The 21581-nt window shown below is 43.8% G+C and overlaps 1 protein-coding gene across 4 annotated transcripts in view; it reads left to right on the top strand.

Moving 5' to 3' along the window:
* The first annotated feature begins 12729 nt into the window (after positions 1 to 12729).
* Positions 12730 to 21581, top strand: part of USF3 (upstream transcription factor family member 3) — a 43166-nt gene continuing 34314 nt past the window's right edge. For 3 of the 4 annotated variants that reach the window (XM_030941219.1, XM_030941209.1, XM_030941215.1), the window contains exon 1: positions 12762 to 13006. The gene's annotated coding sequence lies outside the window, so the exon portion shown is untranslated. Of the gene's footprint in view, positions 13007 to 21581 lie in introns of all 4 variants that reach the window. The other variant, XM_030941205.1, reaches the window with a different exon arrangement.

The following is a 21581-nucleotide window of genomic DNA, read 5'->3' as shown; positions in this document are numbered from 1 at the left end:
AAGATAGACAAAAAGAGACAAGAAGGGTATATACTGAATAATTTCATGTATATAAAATTCCAGAAAATGGAAACTAGTGACTGAAAGTACATTAGTGATTGTCTGGAGAATAGGATAAGGCCAGAGGAGGGAATTAATTAGCATGAGGTAATTTGAGTAGCAAGAAAGATATGCTCATTGTTTACTGTGGAAGCGGTTTCACAGGTGTATACATATGTCAAAGCTTTATCACACTGCCCATTTTAGATATGTTCAGTTTGCTGTAGGTCAATTATATATCAGTACAGCTGTAGGAATATCTTGTTGTATTGCAGTTTCCTTTATTGAGCTTCACAGATATTGCACTTTTTTCAAATTGAAGGTTTGTGTCAACACTGCATAGAGCAAGCCTGTCAGTGCCATTCTTCCAACGGCATGTGCTCACTTCCTGTCTCTGTATCATATTTTGGTAACTCTTGCAATATTTTAAACTTTTACTAAGATTTTTTTGGGGGAGTTTGGAACTATTAACCACAAAGAATAGTCTTTCCAGGCCAGGCATGGTAGCTTACACCTATAGTCATGGCACTTTGGGAGATGGAGGTGGCTAGATCACTTGAGCTCAGGAGTTTGAGACCCGCCTGGGCAACAGGGTGAAACCCTGTGTCTACTAAAAATACAAAAATTAGCCGGGTGTGGTGGCACCCGGCTAATAGTCCCAGCTACTTGGGAGGTAGAGAGGTGGCAGGATGCTTCGAGCCTGGCAGGCAGAGGTTACAGTTAGCCGAGATTGCGCCACCACACTCCAGGCTGAGCAACAGAATGAGACCTTGTCTTTAAAAAAAAAAAAAAAAAAGTCTTTCCAGTGTTTGAAGTTGAAGGTGTAAACCTATTGGAGGATTTTTCAAAGCATGATATATGTCCCATGGAATATAATACACTGTGATAGATAATGTAGTATCAGAAGAAAATAATGGATTTCACAGAAAAGGATAATGTGTCTATATTGGTGTCATATTGCTCTTTTCAAAGACAAGGAATACATATTCAGTTTCTAGCAGGAAAGCTGACAAGGATGAACCATTATTGCTGAACCATTCTCATTGCTGGTTATCCAAATGCCATAGTAAATTGAGTGCTTTATTTTATTATTTATTTAAACAGTTATTTTAGGTTCAAGGGTACCTGTGCAGGTTTGTTATATTGGTAAATTGTGTGTCCTGAGGGTTTGGTGTACATATTGTTGTATTACCCAGATAATAAGCATAGTACCCCATAGGTAGTTTTTGGATCCTCACCCTCCTCCCACCCTCTACCCTCAAATAGGTTCTGGTGTCTGTTCCCTTCTTTTTTTTTTTTTTTTCTTTTGAGACAGAGTCTTGCTCTTTCGCCCAGGCTGGAGTGCAGCGGCATGATCTTGACTCACGGCAAGCTCCACCTCCTGGGTTTACGCCATTCTTTAGGTTCACGTGTACTCAACATTTAGCTCCCACTTATACATGAGAACATTCAGTATTTGCTTTTCTGTTCCTGCGTTTGTTCACTTAGGATAGTGGCCTCTACCTCCATTCATGTTGCTGCAAAGGACATGATCCTTTTCTTTTTTATGGCTCCATAGTATTCCAGGGTGTGTATGTATCATATTTTCTTTATCCAGTCCATCACTGATGGGCATTTAGGTTGAGACCATGTATTCGTTATTGTAAATAGTGCTTGCTGTGGTGAACAAAGGTGTGCATGTGTCTTTATGGTAGAACAATTCATATTCCTTTGGGTACATACTCAACAATGGTATGCTGGGTCAAATGGTAGTTCTGTTTAAGTTCTTTTTTTTTTTTTTTTTCTTTGAGATGGGGTCTTGCTCTGTTGCCCAGGCTGGAGTGCAGTGGTGCGATCTCGGCCCCCTGTAACCTCCTCCTTCCAGGTTCCAACGATTCTCCTGCCTCAGGCTCCTGAGTAGCTGGGATTACAGGCATGCGCCACCACACCCAGCTAATTTTTTTACTTTTAGTAAAGACAGGGTTTTACCATGTTGGGCAAGCTGGTCTCGAACTCCTGACCTCGTGATCCACCCACCTCGGCCTCCCAAAATGCTGGGATTACAAGTGTGAGCCACCGAGCCTGGCCCTGTTTAAGTTATTTTAGAAATCGTCAAACTGCTTTCCATAGTGTCTGAACTAATGTACATTCCCACCAATAGTGTGTAAGCATTCCCTTTTCTCCACAGCCTTGCCAGCATCTGTTATTTTTTGACTTTTTAATAATAGCTATTCTAGGGCCAAGTGAGGTGGCGCATGCCTGTAATCCAACCATCTTGGGAGGCCCAGGTAGGCAGATCACTTTAGTCCAGGAGTTCAAGAACAGCCTGGGCAACATAGTGAAACTCCCTCTCTACAAAAACTACAAAAATTAGGCTGTTGTGGTAGTGTGCACCTGTTGTCCTAGCTACTAGGGAGTCTGAGGTAGGAGAATCCCTTGAGCCCAGGAGGTTGAGCCGAGGTCACACCACTGCACTCCAGCCTGGGTGACAGAGTAAGACACTGTCAAAAGAAAAAAAAAAGTCATTCTAACTGGTGTGAGATGGTATCTCCTTGTAGTTTGGGTTTGCATTTCTCTAATGTTTAGAGATGTTGAGTATTTCTTCACATGCTTGTTGGCTTGCATGTATGTCTTCTTTTGAAAAGTGCCTGTTCATGTCCTTTGCCTGGTTTTTACTAGTTTTTTTTTTTTTTTTTTTTTTTTTTTTACTGTTGATTTGTTTAAGTTCCTTGAAGATTTTTGATACTAGACCTTTGCCAGATGAATAGTTTGCAAACATTTTTCCCATTCTGTAGGTTGTCAGTTTACTCTGTTGATAGTTTCTTTTGGTGTGCAGATGCTCTTTAGTTTAATTAAGTCCCATTTTTCAAGTTTTTGGTCAAACTTTTGTTAATATTATGTTGGTTAGGTGATATGTGATCAGTGATCTTTGACGTTGCTATTGTATTTGTTTTGGGGCCCCACAAATTGTGCCCATATAAGATGGTAAAATTAATTGGTAAATGTGTGTGTTCTGACTGCTCCACTGACGGGCCATTCCATCATCTCCCTCTCCTGAGGCCTCCCTGAGACACAGCAATATTGAAATTCGGCCAGTTAATAACCTAAAATGTCCTCTAAGTGTTCAAGTGAAAGGAAGAGTCACACATCTCTCACTTTAAATGTTTTTTTTTTTTTTTTTTTTTTTTTTTTTTTGAGACGGAGTCTTGCTCTGTCGCCCAGGCTGGAGTGCAGTGGAGCAATCTCGGCTCACTGCAAGCTCCGCCTCCTGGCTTCAGGCCTTTCTCCTGCCTCAGCCCCTCCAAGTAGGTGTGACTACAGGCGTCCGCCACCACGCCCAGCTAACTTTTTGTATTTCTAATAGAGACAGGGTTTCACCGTGGTCTCTATCTCCTTCCCTCATGATCCGCCCCCCTTGGCCTCCCAAAGTGCTGGAATTACAAGCGTGAGCCACCGCGCCCAGCCTCTCACTTTAAATTAAAAGCTAGAGTGACTAAGCTTAGCAAGGAAGGTTTGTTAAAAGCCAAGATAGACTAAAAGCTAGGCCTCTGGTGCGAAGCAGCCAAGTTTTGAATGCAAAGGAAAAGTTATTGAGGGAAATTAAAAGTGCTACTCCAGTGAACACACAAATGGTAAGAAAGCAAAACAGCCTTACGGCTGATACAGACAAAGTTTTAATGATCTGCATAGAAGATCAAACCAGCCACAATATTCCCTTAAGACAAAGCCTAACCCAGAACAAGGTGCTAACTTTCTTTAATTCTATGAAGCCTGAGAGAGGTGAGGAAAGTTGCAGAAGAAAAGTTGGAAGCTAGCAGAGGTCGGTTCATGAGGTTAAGGAAAGAAGCCATCTCCATAACATAAGAGTGCAAGGGGAAGAAGCAACGGCCGATGCAGAATCTGCACCAAGTTATCCAGGAGATCTAGCTATGATCATTGATGAAGGTGGCTACGTTACACACGAGATTTTCAATGTAGACAAACAGCCTTCTATTAAAAGATGATGGCTTTTAGTACTTAATAGCTAGAGAGGAGAAGTAAATGCCTGGCTTCAAAGCTTCAAAGGACAGGCTGACTCTCTTGTTAGGGGCTAATGCAGCTGGTGACTTTCAGTTGAAGCCAGGACTCATCTACCATTCTAATGATCCTAGACCCTTAAGAATTAGGCTAAGTCTACTCTCCCCATGCTCTATAAGTGAAATAATAAAGCCTGGATGTAAACAGCACATCTGTTTACAGCACGGTTTACTGAATATTTTAAACTCACTGTTAAGCCTACTGCTCAGAAAAAGGATTCCTTTCAAAATATTACTGCTCATTGACAATGCACCTAGTCATCCAAGAGCTCTGTTGGATATGTGCAGGAGGTTAATGTTTCATGCCTGCTAACACAGTATCCATTCTGCGGTCCATGGATCAAGGATTAATTTCAACTCCCAAGTCTCATTATTCAGGAAATACATTTTATAAGGCTGTAGCCACCAGAAACAGGGGTCTTCAAAAAATTCATGGAAAATTCATATTATGAAAAACTATGCACATGGATTTCAAAAAATTTTCACACCAAAATAAACCAGCTTGTGCAACATGATGAAACCCTACCTCTTACAAAAACTACAAAACTTAGCCAGGCGTGGTTGCATGTACTTGTAGTCCCAGCTACTTGGGAGGTTGAGGTGTGAGGAACCCTTAAGCTGGGAAGGTCAAGGCCGCAGTGAGCCGTGTTTATACTACTGTACTCCAGCCTGGGTGAGAGAGTGAGATCCTGTTTCAAAAAACAAACAAACAAAGACACGATTTTTGGTGACATTTGGGTGGAAGAATGGTAAAATCATTGTCATTGGTGCTTTACAAGATGTTTATGGGGGCAATGCCCCAAAGAAATCAACAGTTTACAAATGTATAACTAATTTTAGGAAAGAATGATATGATGTTGACGATGAAGGCCACAGCTGCAGACCATCCACATCAATTTGTGAAGAAAAAATTTCATTCATTCCCTAATTGAAGAGGACCAATGATTTAACAACAGAAACAATAGCCAACAACATAGACATCTCAATGGATTCTACTTACATAATTTTGACTGAAAATTAAAGTTGAGGCAACTTTCCCTTTCCTGATGGGTACCAAAACTGTTGTGCCCAGATCAGTTGCAGACAAGAGCAAAGTTTTCAATGGAAATTTTAAACAACTGAGGCAAAGATCCTGAAGCATTTCTTCAAAGTATTGTTAACAGTACATGAAACATGGCTTTACCAGTGTGGTCCTGAAGACAAAACACAATCTAAGCAATGGCTATTGAGAGGTGGAAGTGGTCCAGTCAAAGCACAAGTGAACTGGTCAAGAGATGCTTAAGGCACTTTGCTTGTTGACTGTCTGGGGGCCCCAAAATAGAAACATCTGCTAATTATGAGAATGTTTTGAGAAAGTTAACCAAAGCTTGAGCAGAAAAATCCCCCAGGTGAGCTTTCACTGGAGAGTCCTTCTTCACCACAACAATGCTCTTGCTCATTCCTGTAATCAAATAAGGGCAGTTTTGCATGAGTTTTGATGGGAAATCATTAGGCATCTACCTTACAGTCCTGGTTTGGCTCCTTATGACTTCTTTTTGTTTCCTAACTCACATTTCTTCAGTTAATAATTAGTAAAAAAGACTGAATTGACATGGTTAAATTCCCAGGACTCTCAGGTCTTTAGGGATGGGCTAAATTGCTGGTATCATTGCTTACAAAAGTATCTTGAAGTTGATGGAAATTTTATGTTAAGAAATCATGTTTATGGTCTGGTGTGGTGGCTCACACCTGTAATCCCAACACTCTGGGAGGCTGAGGCAGGCAGATCATGAGGTCAGGAGATCGAGACCACCCTGGCTAACACAGTGAAACCCCGTCTCTACTAAAAATATAAAAAATTAGCCAGGTGTGGTGGTGGCACGCCCCTGTAGTCCCAGCTACTCGGGAGGCTGAGGCAGGAGAATTGCTTGAACCCGGGAGGCAGAGGTTGCAGTGAGCCGAGATGACACCATTGCACTCCAGCCTGGGCAACAAGAGCAAAACTCTGTCTCAAAAAGAAAAAAAAAAAAAGAAAAAGAAATCATGTTTATATTTTCAATTTTTATCTTTTAAGTCCATTTTTCCACAATTTTTTTTTTTTTTTTTTTTTTTTTTTGAGATAAGGTCTTACTCTGTTACCCAGGCTGGAGTGCAGTGGTATGTACTGGCTCACTGCAGCCTTGACCTCCTGGCTCAAACAATCCTTCCACCTCAACCTCCTAAGTAGCTGGGACCACAGGCACGTGCCACCATGCCCAGCCAATGTTTAGATTTTTAGTAGAGACAGGGTTTCACCATGTTGCCCAAGATGGTCTCAAACTCCTGGGCTCAAGCAGTCCTCCTGCATCAGCCTCCCAAATTGCTAGGATTACAGGCATGAGCCAGCGTGCCTGACCTTCCACTAACTTGGTGAAGTCCCGTAATATAGTGATGCCTCTGATGGATCTGGGCAAAGTAAATTGAAAGCCTTCTTGGGAAGGCTTCACCATTCTACAGCCTTTTTTTTTTTTTGGAGACGGAGTTTCCCTCTTGTTGCCCAGGCTGGAGTGCAATGGTGTGTTCGTGGCTCACTGCAACCTCTGCCTCCCAGGTTCAAGTGATTCTCCTGCCTCAGTCTCCCGAGTAGCTGGGATTACAGGCATGCATCAACACATCCAGTTAATTTTTGTATTATTAGTAGAGACAGGGTTTCGCCATATTGGCCAGGCTGGTCTTGAACTCCTGACCTCAAGTGATCTGCCAGCCTCGGCCTCCCAAAGTGTTGGGATTACAGGCGTGAGCCACTGCGCCTGGCTTCTAGATGCTATTAAGAACATTTGTGCTGGGTGCAGTGGCTCACGCCTTTTACCCAGCACTTTGGGAGGCTGAGGCAGGTGGATCACAAGGTCAGGAGTTCAAGACCAGCCTGACCAACATGGTGAAACTCCATCTCTACCAAAAACACAAAAATTAGCCGGGCATGGTGGTGCCTGCCTATAATCCCAGCTACTAGGTAGGCTGAGTCAGGAAAATTGCTTGAACCCACGAGGCGGAGGTTACAGTGAGCTGAGATCGTGCCACTGCACTCCAGCCTGGGCAACAGAGTGAGACTTCATCTAAAAAAAAAAAAAAAAAAAAAAAAAGACATTCGTGAGTCATGGGAAGAGGCCAAAATATCAACATTAACAGGAGTTTGGAAGAACTTGATTCCAGCTCTCATGGATAACTTTGAGGGAAGAATTCAAGACTTCAGTGGAGGAAATAACTGCAGATGTGGTGGCAATAGCAAGGGAACTAGAATTAAAAGTAGGGCCAGAAGATGAGACTGAATTGGTGCAATCTCATGATAAAACTTGAATACATGAGGAGTTGCCCTTTTTTTTTTTTTTTTTTTTACATGGGAGTCTTGCTCTCTCGCCTAGGCTAGAGTGCAATGGCGTGATCTTGGTTCACTACCTCTGCCTTCTGGGTTCAAGTGATTCTCCTGCCTCAGCCTCCCACGTAGCTGGAACTACAGGTGTGCGCCACCATGCCCAGCTAATTTTTGTATTTTTAGTAGAGATGGGGTTTTACCATGTTGGCTGGGCTGGTCTGGAACTCCTGACCTCATGATCCTCCCGCCTTGGCCTCCCAAAATGCTGGGATTACAGGCGTGAGCCACTGTGCCAGCTGAGGAGTTGCTTTTTATGGAAGAGCAAAGAAAGTAGTTTCATGAGATAGAAAGTACTCCTGGTGAAGATGCTGTGAACATTGTTGAAATTATATCAAAGGATTTAGAATAGTACATAAACTTATTTGATAAAGCAGTAACAGGGTTTGAGAAGACTGACTCCAATTTTAATTAAATTTAAAACATTTTAAATTTAAAATTTTACCTATTTATTTAACAGATGGGGTCTCACTCTGTTGCCTAGGCTGGAGTACAGGGGGATGATCATAACTCATCAAAGCCCCAAACTCCTGGGCTCCAGCAATCCTCCCACCTCAGCCTCCCAAGTAGCAGGGGCTGTAGGTGCTTGCTACCAGCTAATTTAAAATTTTTTATTGTTGGTAGAGATAGGGTCTCTCTTTGTCATCCAGGCTGGTCTGGATTTCCTGGCCTCAAGTGATCCTCCCATCTCAGCCTCCCAAGGTGTTGGGATTACAATTCTGAGCCAATGCACTTGCCAAGCATAACTTTTTTTTTTTTTTTTTTTAATGAGACAGGGTCTCACTGCTGTTGCCCAGGCAGAAGTGCAGTAGTGAGATCACAGCTCATTGTAACCTTGACCTCAGGCTCAAGTGATCTTCTTGCCTCATTTTTTTAGAGATGAGGTCTCACTATGTTGCCTAGTCTGGTCTCAAAGTCCTGGGCTCAAGCCATCCACAGGCCTGAGCCACAGCGCCTGGCCCAACATAACTTTTATATGCACTTGGAAACGAAAAATGTGTGTGACTTGCTTTTTTGTAATATTCTCTTTATAGTGGTGGTCTGGAATCCAACCCAAAATATCCCTAAGATACGCCTGTATTTTTTTTTTTTTTTTTTATTGACATTCTTAAGCAAATAAAAAGCAAGTTACTGACTGGGTGAAAGTATTTGCACAACACATATCTGAAAGAGAACTTTTATCCAAAGCACCTAAATATTTTTACAATTCAATAAGACAAACATATTGATTTTTAAATGGGCGAATTGTTATTATTATTTCTTGAGACGGAGTTTTGCTCTTGTTGACCAGGCTAGAATGCAATGGTGCAGTCTCAGCTCACCGCAATCTCTGCCTCCCAGGTTCAAGCGATTCTCCTGCCTCAGCCTCCTAAGTAGCTGGAATTACAGGTGCCTGCCACCATGCCTGGCAAATTTTTGTATTTTTAGTAGGGACGGGGTTTCATCATGTTGGCCAGGCTGGTCTTGAACTCCTGACCTCAGGTGATCTGCCAGCCTCGGCCTCCCAAAGTGCTAGGATTACAGGTGTGAGCCACCCCGCCTGGCCAAGAAATGGAAATTAAAATCACAATGAGATACCATTTACACTCACTATAATGGCTAGAATTAAAAAGAGTGACAATATCAAGTGTTGGCCATGCTGTGGAATATCTGGAGCCCACATATACTGCCACTGGGAATGTGGAAACAAGTATTATGACTGCATTGGGTAAAAGTTGGCAGTTTCTTTTGGGAAATATGGAAGTAGATTTCAAGAGTTGGCCATTTAGGCCGGAGTGGTTACTCACGCCTGTAATTCTAGTCGTTTGGGAGGGCCAGAAGAAAGGACTCCTTTAGGCCAGGAGTTCAAGACCAGCCTGTGGAACATAGTGAGACCTGGTCTCTACAAATTTTTTTTTTAAATTAGCCAGGTGTGGCGGCAAGTGCCTGTAGTCCTAGCTACTTGGGAGACTGAGGCTGATCCCTTGAGCCTAAGAGTTGAGGTTGCAGTGAGCTATCATCACACCATTGCACTTCAGTCTGGGCGACAGGGTGAGACCCTATCTCTGAAAAAATAATTAAAAAAAGAGAGCTGGCCATTCACTTACTCTATTCAGAAAGCAAAAGAATGGCTTCTAAAGAGAAAACACAAGCCTAACACTTCGACAGAGAACTGAGAGTTAAAAAGCGACCGGGCGCCCGTGGCTCACGCCTGTAATCCCAGCACTTTGGGAGGCCGAGGTGGACAGATCACGAGGTTAGGAGTTCGAGACCAACCTGACCATTATGGTGGTCTCTAGTAAAAAATACAATAACAAAAAATTAGCTGGGCGTGGTGGCGCACGCCTGTAGTCCCAGCTACTCGGGAGGCTGAGGCAGGAGAATCATTGGAACCCGGGAGGTGGAGGTTGCAGTGAGCCGAGATCGCACCCTCCAGCCCGGGCGACAGAGCAAGACCCCATCTCAAAGGGGGAAAAAAAAAAGGCCAAGCGCTGTGGCTCACGTCTGAAATCTGAATTCAGCACTTTAGGAGGCCGAGGCGGGCGGATTGCCTGAGGTCAGGAGTTTGAGACCAGTCTGGTCGGGCAAAGGCCACCTGGTGTAAACCTGGCTGCCCAGCTCTTTATGCACTCAGGGCAGCATGGGAGCCCTGTCGCCCCGCGTGCATCTACGGTCCTGGCAACCGGGTACGCGGGGCGGGCGGGGAAAAGAAGGGTGCGCACCCCATGGGCGCTGGCACCCCCCAGGTACCGCACACAGAGGTCCCTAGGAAGGAGGCACACTTTGCGCAGTTCTTGCCTCCTGGAGCAGGATGGAGGTGGGTGGAGCTGAGTCCGGGGCCTCCCCGCAGCCTTGGTCACCGCCCCAGGCTCTCAGTGGCCTCTTCCCGCAGTCACTCATCTCTAGTAGTAGGAAAAAACGGAGGTCTTGATATGAAACTGGGGATGCAAGGAAGCGCTTATGTATCATGCAAATAGTCTTTCAGCACCATTGAAAAGTCTCAAGAATGTGGGTGAAAATCAGATTCATTCTGTCCACTTGAAAAAAAATGAACTAACAGCCCTATACACCAGTTTCACTTGGCCAGTATATATTACCACCAATATAGGTCACTGAAGCACTGCCAGCTGGTTCGAAAATAGGACTGGTGTGATTATCTGAAACGGATGTTGAATGGGTAAAGTCAAGAAAAAGATTCTGGGCTTCAGCCCAGGAGTTGAAGACCAACCTGGGCAACATAATGTGACCCCCATCTCTACCCGAAAGAAAATTGCCGGGTATGTGGTTCCAGCTACTTGGAAGGCTGAGCTGGGAGGATTGCTTGAGTTTGGGAGGTGGAGGCTGCAGTGAGCTGTTACAGTGCCACTGACCTTCAGCCTTGGCAACAGAGGGAGACCCTGTCGCAGGAAAAAAGAAAACAAAGAAAACAAAGGAAAGGAAAATAAAGGAAAGGAAAGGAAAAGGGAAAGGGAAAGGAAAAGGGAGAGGGAAAGGAAAAGGGAAGGAAAGGAAAAGAAAAAGAAAAAAGAGAAAAGAAAAGAGAAAGGCTACACTTAGGAAATAAGGATTAATTTAAAAAGCTAATATTCTGATCTTTATCAAACAGAAATTGCTCTTCTTTTCTATGTCTATATCGTGCCAGAAATATATTAATGTGTATTTTTAAAGGTGATCTAAAAAAAAAAAAAACGGTTAAATTCTGTTTCATGAATCATCAAAATTATTTGTGTGGCTTTACTTTAGAATTGATGCATTGCAGTTGTTTAGGAAATCATGCATACCCTAGATATGATATTTGTTAACGGGAAACACCTGAACACATTGGAAATTGTTTTCTATGGCTGAGCATACCAATACTATACAATTTTATGGTGATGTTATTAGCATTGCTATTATGGCTCTGACTCGTAGAATCTTTCTTATCTGCAGCTTTGATTTGGATGTGCCAAGTCTGTTCAAAGGCTAATTCGAACTACGTGTGCCTAGATGGATGAGTTAAAGATTTCTAGCCTGTTTATTAGTATCACAGTTTATAAGCAACACTACAGGCCTTCCGTTTCATCATAGCTTTTCAATCCACTGTACAAACATAAGACTCCGTTACTGTTAACCTTTACCCTTTTGCTCAATGCGATTTCTGCTGCTTCTGTATACAAGCTCAAGTAATTCCCATTATGCCATGCCCTGTGTGCACCTTCTGGAAGTTACCTGATCTGGAAGTTAGCCCATGGACAGAAGTTAGCCCATGGACAGCAAAGATCTGGGATATTTCCAAATCTGGTTGTGGAAGGGCTTGGAAATCTATAATCACAACTAGGTGGAGGACACCTGTTTCAGGAGGGGGTTATAAAATATGAAGCGAAACTAGGGAAAGGGAGTTGTGATCACGGTTCCAAGGACTCCACACCCATCTTGGAGTTAAGGGGCACTCAGGTCTCCATTTCGTGACCCGTAGCCCTACCTCTGCTAGATCCAGGTCTTTAGTAACCCAGGCTTGAGATTTCAAACCCCATCCCCCAATGCCAAACTCCCTTGTCCCAGCTGGGAGGCCCCCAGGGCATTTCTGAACATGGCCATCTCCAGTTCGCAGAAATCTGTGTGTTGCTGCAAATAAAGGATGACAAGAGACCACAGCCTACGAATGCGAGCAGCGCCAAGTCAGCAACAATCTTCCAGTTATCGAGAAGTCGGAGACGCCTGATTCTCTTTCTTCTCCACATTTAGTAAGAGGTATCTTCTTGCCTCCCTGCCCTCCACGTTAAGAGGGGCTATTCTGAAAGACTTCCTTGCCCTCTTTCTTTTCAATTTTTCCACTTCCAAACTCCTACTGAAAGACGAAGGAAAGAGACCACCGAACAAGGTAGAAAGAAGTTTCTTAGAACACCTTCTTTTCTAGGTTCTCAAGGCGTCCCCTTTAAGGAACCAGGCCCACCTCTTTCCCATTCATCTACTGGCTTTCCTTCCCGTCCGTCACTCTACCTTTAAGAATATTTCCTGTTCCTTCAACCCAACTTGCACACCTCCGCCCCCCGGCCCTCCTCATTGGGCCGCCCCAACCCCGTTCACTCCTTGGTTTTCTCTCCGCCTCCTCCCGCCCTCTAAGCCTAGCGCAACGGTATTCTGTCTTCTTATTGGCTATCATGGCAGCGTTCCCGCAGCCTCATTGGCGGGCTGAGTGACAGAGGCGGGAGCGCGGCGCGCCCAGGGTAGGCTGTTCGCTTGCCGAGCTGCGACCGCGGGAGGGGCGGGGAAGGGCGGGGGGAGGGGGGCTGGGAAAGTTGAGGCCGCGCTGCCGCCGGGTCTCCGGCCTTGAGGGCTTGGGCTCGCAGCAGCGGCGGTGGCCGTAAAAAGAGGCGGCGGGGGCGGGGGGAGAGGAGGGCCTGGGCCCGCGCTCCCCCAGCCCCGGAGGAGCAGGCGGCGGCCGCGGACGGAGAGATTCGTCCAGACGGTCAGACACTCCTGCCTTCCCCTCCTGGGATCATGACCCAGGCGGGGGTCTTCGCCGTCCCCGCCGCCACCGCGGCCGAGACCGCGCAGCCGGCGGGTAAGTGACTGCGGGAGGGGGCCACTGACAGCCGGGGCGGGGGGCGGGGGCCCGGGCTGCGGGGGCGGCTCCGGGGGGCGGCCCCGGGCTCAGCTCCACCCACCCCCTTCCTGCTCCCGGAGGCCAGGGCTGCGCTAAGTGCGCCTCCTTCCTGGGGACCCCTGCTTGCAGCACCTCGTGGGGTGCCAGCGCCCGCGGCGTGCGCACCCCTCTTCTCCCGCCAGCCCTGTGTCCCCGGCTGCCAGGCCCGTGGGGGGCTCGCACTGCGCCCCAACTCGTTGATGCGCTCGGGGCGAGAGGGGCCCCACGCTGCCCTGAGTGCATAAAGAGCTGGGCAGCCAGATTCACACCAGATGGCCTTTGCCCGCCTCCTTCACCTTTTCCTGTCTTCTTCATTCCCCTTCTTTCCTCGCCCTCTGAATTTCTTTCGTACCCGTTCGTCAGACTCATGTGGCTTGCTGTTTCCCTCTCACCCTTCTGTCGAAGTGTTAGGTTTGTGTTTTCTTTTTAGAAGCCTTTCTTTTGCTTTCTGAATAGAAGCAGTGCAAGTGAATGACCAACTCTTGAAATCTACTTTCTTGTATCCGGATGAAATATAAGATTCCTGGGCTCTTGTTCATGTTTACAATTTTGATAGTTGAATTCACCCCCACTCGTTCTTGAAGCTTGTCCTCCCAACCCTCCCCGTTACATTGGGATATGGTCCTTTGCGTTTATTAACTTTATCTGGAAATAAGAGACTGCATAAACCAAAGTGCAGAATTTCAACTTCCCTTCTCATAACATTTTTACCATCAAGTAGATACAGTAACCTAACACCACACAAAACAAGATACTCGTGGCCAACTGTGTAGGTAAAGAAGACATTTCCTTACCTATAAACAACGTACAGTTTTCTTGAATAAATATTACGGTGAGTAACATGGATCCTGAAACATATTCAGGTTTGCTCTTTTGTAAAGAAAACCAAACAGACAAACTTACTTTTTAAAGGATCAACAGGCTGTCCTACTCTCCATTCACCTTGATGACTGTTTTCTCCCTCACAGGACTCTTGTTTAATAACATAGTACAGAGTTGTTGTTTGGGATACATGTGTTGTTTCTCTTTATACTGAAAGTATTTGTTACAAAATAAGTAAAATACATTGTAATGGCACTTCTGAAAGCAGAAGTAGTGTAATGTATCCATGCAAGAATGAATACTTAATCTTAAAGCAGTTTTGCTTTAGTCTAAGCCAAGCTTATCCAACCCCTTTCCGACGATGGCTTTTAATGCAGCCCAAGACAAGAAGACAAATTCGCAAACTTTTATTTTTTTTGAGACAGAGTCTCACTCTGTCGCCTAGGCTGGAGTGCAGTGGTGTTATCTCAGTTTACTGCAACCTCCGCCTCCTGCATCAGCCTCCTGAGTAGCTTGCTTCTCCTGCATCAGCCTCCTGAGTAGCTGGGATTACAGGCGCACGCCACCAGCCCAGCTAATTTTTTTTTTTTTTTTTTTTTTTTTTTTCAGTAGAGACAGGGTTTCTCCGTGTTGGCCAGGCTGGTCTTGTACTCCTGACCTCAGGTGATCCGCCTGCTTCGGTTTTCGAAAGTGCTGGGATTACAGCCATGAGCCGCCGCTCCCGGCCTCAAATTTTTAAACTTTCTGAAAACATTATGAGATTTTTGTATGTGATATTTATTTACTTATTTATTGAAGCTCATCAGCTATCATTAGTGTATTTTGTGGGTGCCCCAAGACAATTCTTCTTCCCAAGTGGCCCAGGGAAGTCAAAAGATTGGACCCTCCTGGTCTAAGCTAAAAGACTTAGATGTACATAGGTATTGGGATCTCTCTGTATTTAGGAGTTTTGCAAAATCTGGAAGCAGCCTAGAACATTCCCCAATATAAAAGGAGTGCATTGCAAGGATGTAAGAGCAGCTTAGAATTGAAGTACTTATTTGCTAGGTTAGTCGTCTATGGAACATCATGGAAGTAAAATTCTAAAGTTGTAGACCTTACACTCAATGAACCAGTCATGTATGAGAAATTGATGGGTACTTTTCTTATTTTCAGAGCTTAGCTTTGTCAACAAGGGAAAAGAAACACTTAAACTGAGAATTTTTAACTCGGGTTAGAAGATAAGCTTCAACAGGTTATCAGCTCAAATTTGTTGCTTATAAACAGGGTTTTAAATCAATCTTGAGCCTTAATCATATCTGTCATCCTTTACCTCTCTGTTCTCTAGCCCAGTGGTTCTCAATTCAGACTGTAGATGAGCATCACCTTGTGTGTCTTTAAGTTTTATTTATTTATTTATTTTTTTTTGAGGCAGAGTCTCACTCTGTTGCCGGGTCTGGAGTGCAGTGGCCGGATCTCAGCTCACTGCAAGCTCCGCCTCCCGGGTTTACACCATTCTCCTGCCTCAGCCTCCCGAGTAGCTGGGACTACAGGCGCCCGCCACTTCGCCCGGCTAGTTTTTGTATTTTTAGTAGAGACGGGGTTTCACCGTGTTAGCCAGGATGGTCTCGATCTCCTGACCTTGTGATCCGCCCGTCTCGGCCTCCCAAAGTGCTGGGATTACAGGCTTGAGCCACCACGCCCGGCCGTGTCTTTAAGTTTTAATGCCCAGGCCACTTCCCCCAGAAATTCTCTTATTTTTGATCTGGAGTAAAGCTCTGCCTTGGGCATAGTTTTTAAAGCTCCCCAGTTGATTCTGTTCAGTAGCCCTGGCTGAGAACTCCCATGAGACTGGAACAGTGTCCAAAAGCTAAGCTTGTGTTCTGGGCTTTTCTAAATCAGGCTTCACTCATGTGTCCAACTTTCCCCCCACTGCTTTTGCTAAAGATGTTGACCTTTCTCAGGATATGGACACCTTTACTCTATTCCTCCTTCCTGCCAACAATAGTTCTAATTACACTTTTATGAAAGTTTTCTGGATAGCTTACTCTAGTTCTTAGTGATCGCCTCCCTTTGAACTTCTATGCTACATGTTTAAAAGATTCTCTTTAGGCTTACAGTATGTGGCAGTTTAAGTTCTGTGTGTGTGTTTCATTGTTCTCAAATGTAATGATAAGGAATATTTTATTTTTCATCTCTTCTGCAGTGGTTTTCTTTAAGCTGGATTGGTTTGGTTTGGAACCCTTCTGACTCTTCCTGCAACCATAGTTTTAGGTTTGATTTCATCTGACGTATGTTAGTAGCTTCCTCATACCTTAACTAGCATTGAATTCATGTATAGACATCCGTTTTTTTTTTCATATCTTTTCTTGATTTCATTAGTAAGTTATTTATCTTCCATGGCCCCATAACAGTTTGTACTTATTTCTGTGTTAGCACTTAGCACATTGCCGTAAGTATGTGTTTTTATGCCTTCCCCACCATACTGCTAACCAGGGCCTCCATGTTGAGCAACTCCAGGGGGTACCATTCACATATTCTTGAATACCATTGCAACATGGCAGAAATAGAACTCCACCAACATAGGAACTGTTTTATCTTTGTATTCTTAGGACCTAACATTGCATTTGTGATTACTAGGCGGTTAATAAATGTTCTTGAATGAGTAAATGACTGCCATGTTATATATTATAAAAAGATAGCCATATACATCTTGAACATAAGTTGATTTGGCATTAATTGATTTTGCTATTAACTATTTTATGTCCTATACTCCCATTATAGATTTGTTAAAGGTTAGTAGAATCTAAGTGATTGTAGTTATGACAGACCCCTTAAATATGTAATCTTCCTTCCAATATGCACAGGCGTATATGTGTCTTGAGTCTTTTACTCTGTGCTGTAAAGGTGTACACTTATTATTCATAAAATACTTGTGGAACTCTTGCTAAGAGAAACGTGGTTAACTGTCCAATTGGATAATTTTTCTTTTTCTCATTAAAATTTCCATATGGGGACAATTGCAGTACTTCAGAAGGCCAGATCTTTTAATTAGATCAGTAGGGCATAATAAGTTGTTTCTATTAGTGGGCTAATACTGTGTTTTTAATTCAGTTCACCAAGTATTTATTGAGTATTTACTATGTGCCCAACACTGTTAGGTGCTAAAGAGAATACAGAAATAGTAAATGGTGCACTCAGCTCATTAAGAACTTTTTAGACTTACTGGGAGGATTGTTTAAGGAACTCAATGGAGTATTCATTAGATGCTAAATTAAACATAAGTACGTAAAATCTATGATGTAATGATTAATACAAAAAAAGGAAAGATCAGATTTTCTTTCAGCAGACATTTATTACTCAATTACTGAGTGCTAATTGTTGAGGATACAAACATGAAAAATTTTTTCATGTTTCTATTCTCAGTAATATGAATAATATGAATTTTTTCATATTTGTATTCTCAATATTTAGCACCCAGTAATGGAGTAATAAGTTTCTACCATTTATTATAGTCTGGTGATGAAAACTAGTAAGTATACAGATTGTATTTCATGTTAAGACATTGTGGAGTATTAGGATGTTTGGGAGTATGAAGAAGGGTATTTAGTTTAACCTCTAAGGCAGGGGTCCCCAAGTGGCCTGTTAGGAACCAGGCCGCACAGCAGGAGATGAGCTACCCTCCTGTCAGATCAGTGGCAGCATTAGATTTTCATAGGAGCTCGAGCCCTATTCTGAACCACGCATGCAAAGGATCTAGGTTGCGCGTTCCTTATGAGAATCTAATGCGTGAGATAGATGGAACAGTTTCATCCCAAAACCATCTGCTGCACTCCCTGTCCATGGGAAAATTGTCTTCCACGAAACCAGTCCCTGGTGCCAAAAAGGTTGGGACCACTGCTCTAGGGGTCAGAGAAAGCTTTAAAGAGGATAATGAAGAATTCTCAGGAATTCCATAAACAGCAGAAACCAAAGTGAAGGAGATAGGGAGAAGAAATCTGTGGTGTCACTACTGTCTACCTTTGTGTCATTTGAGGGACCAATTTCTCTTTGATTATAAACCATAGAAATTGAATTTAGCTAACTTAAGCAGCAAATGGATACTGGATAAACTCACAGAAAGAAAGGAAGATAGAATAATGAAGCCTTGGGAAGGCCAGGAAAACAGAAGCTCCCAGGATCACAAGGATCCATGGGGCTAACTCAACCTCAGCAAACTTTCCTGCTTGTGCAGGGAGTCTTATTAGCCCTATGCCCACCCCAGAGGTGAGCCTATGTTTGATGGTCCCATCAGATTTCAGGAATGGGACAGAGAAGATCTCCAAAGGAGAGGCAGGATATTATTGTCAGAAGGCCCAAACAACAGATTTCTTACAAAGTTCGTTGGATTTGGCAGTGCAGAAGTCTTTTGGTGAGCTTGGTGTAAGCAGTTTTAGGAATAAAAGTCAGGTAACAGCTGGTTGAAGAGTGAATAGGAAGTGAGGAAGCGGGGGGGTAGTAAATGTAAACAACTTGTTCAAGAAGCCTGGTGGTTGGGAGGAAGAATGGGGACACCTATAGGGAGTTGCAAGATCAGGAGAAAAATCATTTTAGGTTTTTACATAGAAAAAATTGAATAAGGATTTTTTTAAATTTTTGTTGAGATGCAGTCTCACTCTGTCTCACGGACTGGAGTGCAGTGGTGCAATCTTGGCTCACTGGAACCTCCGCCTCCTGGGCTCAAGCCATCCTCCTACTTCAGGCTCCTGGTTAGCTGGGATTACAGGTTTGCAGCACCATGCCTGGCTAATTTTTTGTATTTTTGGTAGAGATGGTGTTTTGCCTTGTTTCCCAGGCTGATCTCAAACTCCTGAGCTCAAATGATCCACCTCCCTTGGCCTCTCAAGGTGCTGGGATTACAGGTGTGAGCCACTGTGCCTGGCTCTGAATAAGGATATTTTTAATGGAAAAGTACAAAGAGGGAAGGAGGGATTAATAATGTATGAGAGAAAAGGGATATTCTATAAGAAGTTTACTAAGTAGTGAGAGTGATAGAGTCCAGAGTATAGGTAGAGGGTTTAGTTTTGCTAGAAATATTAGGAAAGATTTTATAGAGGAGGATAGACTTGCCCCGGACTTTAAAGGGTTAGTAGGATTTGGATAAACAGAGCAAAGTGGAAAGGTCCTTTCAGTGGGAAAATGGCATGGATTTAGCACAAAGTGAACTAGCTGATAAGGTGCACAGGGATAAACCTGTCTGAATTGAAGAGGAGGGAAGGGTAGATGGCATGATTAGCTAGAAAACCCTCCTTTTATATGTGTTGTGCTAGATGGAAGTGGGTAGGTGAGACCTGCCAGTGAAGAAGGTACAGTCATGAATGCCAAGACCTGGAGTTTGGATGTGATGCAGTAGATCTTGGAAAATAGTACTGTAGATGCTGAAGCAGGAGAGGACATGGTAAATGTGCCGAATTGAAAAGACTGATAAGACATTGGGGTATAAAATCCATCAAATGGGAGAAAGGCTGAGGGCAATAACAAAGACTGCCTAAGGCCAGACATGTGTAAAATGGGGCCTAATCTAAGGTGGTCATAACAAAGGGGAAGAGATGGGCATTATGAAAATAATTAATAGGATTTGGTGAGAAGATAGGAAGATTATTTTTGGGTCTAGAGCCAGGTTAAACTTTTGGTGTCATTGATAAAATGGAGAACTTGGAAATATGTATCTTAAGAGAAAAGGGAATTTAACACATTCCAAACAGACTTGTTAATTTGTTCAAAATGCAACGTTCTGAAGAGAGATTTGGAGCAAAGTCAGAGTTGAAAGGTAGCTTTCTTACAAAAACATAAAGGCTTTTACACAGAAACAGTTTGGACCTTTGTAGGGAAAAAGCAAACCTGAAAAAGAGAGGAGAGTGTTGAACCTTGGAACTCAAAGGAGAAAGAAAAGTGTTCATGTTAGAGAAAGAGGATGCATAATAGGAGAGGAGAAAGACAACCTAGGAGAGAGAATTTCAAGAAAGAGAGAGATCAACAGCCTCAAATCCTGCCAAGAGGGAAATCATCTATGATTGGTGAAAAATAGCCCCTGACCTCCAAGGAAGCAGCTTTGGTTGGCTGGAGCAGCCAGAAGGTTTAGGAGACACTGGCCAAGTTGGAGAGGTGAGAAGTTTCACAGGAACATGGGGAGAGAAATAGACTTGTAGGCAGAAAAGGCAGTAAATTCTTGTTTAACATGCGGAAAATCCTTGCATTTTGGAAGGAGAGATGGTTAAGAGAGAAAATAAAGTGCTAAAGAGGAAAGAATCAAATATAGGGTCCCTTTTCTCAGATCAAATAATGAACTTTAAGAAGTCCTAGAGGCCTGAAATGATAGATTTATAGATTTTTAGGATTTACGGTAAATGTAGAATCCAGTTAAGGAACTTGGACCAGATGACTTGACTTCTATCTTCTCAGTAAATTAAGGGGGAAATGGAAGAAAGGCAACTAACATGTTTTGAGCACCTGCTATGTACCGGGCACTTTGCTAGATCCATAAAATGTATCATCATGTAAACTTGTAACAGTCCTCTGAGAAGCTGGTGAGACTCTCACAGTTTTAAATGTGAGGATGCTGAGACTCTAAAGGGTACTTATTTCAAAATCAGATGGCCAGTACCTGCCAGCTTTGAGATGTGATCCTAAGTCTGACATCAAAGGCTTTTTCTATTTACTATACAATTTCATTCATTGATGTGAGGTGAAGGGTACATGGGGGCTTGACAGCATCTGTATTTTTATTTTTTTATTTTTTTTGAGAAAGAGTCTCACTCTGTCGCCCAGGCTGGAGTGCAGTGGCACAATCTCGGCTCACTGCAAGCTCCGCCTCCCGGGTTCATGCCATTCTCCTGCCTCAGCTTCCCGAGTAGCTGGGACTACAGGCGCCCACCACCGCGCCCAAATAATTTTTTTTGTATTTTCAGTAGAGACAGGGTTTCACCATGTTAGCCAGGATGGTCTCGATCTCCTGACCTCGTGATCTGTCCACCTCAGCCTCCCAGAGTGCTGGGATTACAGGTGTGAGCCACCGCGCCCGACCAGCATCTGTATTAATGACCTCAGTGGCTGTGCTTTGGAATCATTTCAGGAGTTTTGAAAAATTCTTGCACCTCACCTCAGTCACTCATTCCTGCATTCAACAAATACTTGTTGATTACCCACTTATGTGCCTAGCATGATTCTAGGCACTTAGAGTACATCGGTGAATGAAACACACTCAAATACCTGCCCTCAAGAACACTGTATCCTATATACCAAACCAGTCTCTGGAAATGAATTCTGGTGATTCTGGTGAGTATTCAGTTTTCAGAACCACTGCTCTAGGAGTAATTGATGAGAGACAGACTAGGTTTGCTGAGTGTGAATTCAAAATGGGCCTCCTGGCTGGGCGCGGTGGCTCATGCCTGTAATCCCAGCACTTAGGGAGGCCAAGGTGGGCGGATCACAAGGTCAGGAGTTCGAGACCAGCCTGGCCAACATGGTGAAACCCTGTCTCTCCTAAATATACAAAAAATTAGCCACGCGTGGTGGTGAGTACCTGTAATCCCAGCTACTTGGGAGGCTGAGGCCTTAGGAGAATCGCTTTAACTTGGGAGGTGAAGTTTGCATAGAGCCGAGATCACATGATTGCACCACTCCAGCTCGGGAGACAAGGCGAGAGTCCGTTTCA

The sequence above is a fragment of the Rhinopithecus roxellana genome, chromosome 1 (assembly GCF_007565055.1).
Source record: "Rhinopithecus roxellana isolate Shanxi Qingling chromosome 1, ASM756505v1, whole genome shotgun sequence".
Taxonomy (NCBI): domain Eukaryota; kingdom Metazoa; phylum Chordata; class Mammalia; order Primates; family Cercopithecidae; genus Rhinopithecus; species Rhinopithecus roxellana.
This window is presented reverse-complemented; position numbering and strand designations above follow the sequence as displayed.